The 1,741-nt window shown below is 26.4% G+C and overlaps 1 protein-coding gene across 1 annotated transcript in view; it reads left to right on the top strand.

The window, feature by feature from the left end:
* Positions 1–1,741, top strand: part of LOC125024644 — a gene marked incomplete in the record, with an annotated part of 9,975 nt that overhangs the window by 6,147 nt on the left and 2,087 nt on the right.

Genomic DNA, 1,741 nt, shown 5'->3' with positions numbered 1-1,741 from the left:
TGGGAAAAAAAAAAATATTGGGGTGGAACGCAAAAAACAAATACAACAAAATAAAAAAAAAAAAAAAAAAAAAACATTTACATGCGAAAGGATTAAAAAAAATAAAAAAAATAATAATTTGGAAATTTAAAATATAAACTCTTTTTTTTCTTATGTTATTCACATAGACAGAAAAAATTACCTTAGTAATTAGAATAATGTTATTACCAGATTTTTCAAAATGAATTATAGGAGATATGCAAATCTCATTGATTTTCTGTAGGGTTTGGGAATTAGGAATAGATTTTGTTTATTTTCTTATAATCATGTTTGTATATTTATTTATTTACCAATGATCAAGCTGTCGAGTTTCACGAAAATCGAATTTATCTAACGGCAAATTATTTTTCGTTCTCGTTATGAATCAAATTTGGTTAGGTTCTGATATATATATGTATAGATATATATATATATATATATATATATATATATTTTTATTTTTTTTCTTTATTATGATGATATGTTTCATTTATTCTACTGACCTTTTCTAATATACATTTCAAAATCAGCAAGAGTTTTTTAATAACGACCAACAATCCAAACAACCGTAACCCCAACACACCCCAAAATCAGCGGACCGTTTCCGTTTAATCAGTCTAGTGGTCAGTAGGCCTATAACACGGTATTAATAAAGATGAGCTAGGGTTTTTTTCCCTTATACGGTCTACCGGGGAGCACAGTTTATTCGGTGTTCGTTGATGGTGAGAGAGTTTGTTCTTTTTTGTGAGACGGTGGTCCGTGACTCTTTAACTTGTATGATAGATGGACGTAGAGATCATCTTTTGCGGATTATACGACCACCACCCCCCCCCACCACCACACCCCCACCCATTTTCGTGGATAGTATTATATGTAGATCCCTCTGATCATTAATTTATTTAGCTTTGGTTCGATAGCGTTTATGCGATCGATTTTTCAGTAAGATGTGTGTTTGTTGGGGGAGTATTATTGGTAGGCGATAGGGATTTAAATATTATCTCTATTATAATAAAGAAAATCTTTAAAAGACTAGGTGGGGCCACACACACACTGATTTTTTATTTATATATATATATACTTTGTATATTTACTTTTTATATTTATATATATATTATATATATATATTATATAATATGATGTTTACTGTATTGATATGATTATAATTGTTAATAAATGATAATAATAATAATAATTATTTAATAATAATTATTATTATTATTATTTATTCTGTATTGTTATCATTATTATTATTATTATTATTATTATTATTATTATTATTATTATTATTATTATCATCATTGTCATCATTATCATTATTATTATTATTATCATTATTGATATCATTATTATTATCATTATGATTATTATCATTGTTTTAATTAAACCGTATTCATTGTGACAAATGTAGAAAAGGTGTGAATGAGAATGAACATCTTCGCAATACAAGAGATATATTTGACCGGTTTCGATTATATCTTCTTCAGAAATATGTATTTCTGACGAAGATATAATCGAAACCGGTCAAATACATCTCTTGTATTGCGAAGATATTCATTCTCATTTATACATTTTCTACATTGTTTTCATTATTATCATTATTATTGTTATTGTTACCATTGTTACCATTCATTTTTTAAAAATTATTTTAGGTTTCTCTTGTATTTTATTTAGTATTCAGCATGTGTTTACAGGAGAGATGTGCGGAAAGATAGATTTTAAGAAT

The sequence above is a fragment of the Penaeus chinensis genome, chromosome 4, assembly GCF_019202785.1.
Source record: "Penaeus chinensis breed Huanghai No. 1 chromosome 4, ASM1920278v2, whole genome shotgun sequence".
Lineage (NCBI taxonomy): Eukaryota > Metazoa > Arthropoda > Malacostraca > Decapoda > Penaeidae > Penaeus > Penaeus chinensis.
Note: the sequence above shows the minus strand (reverse complement) of the source record. Positions and strands in the feature narration are given on the sequence as shown.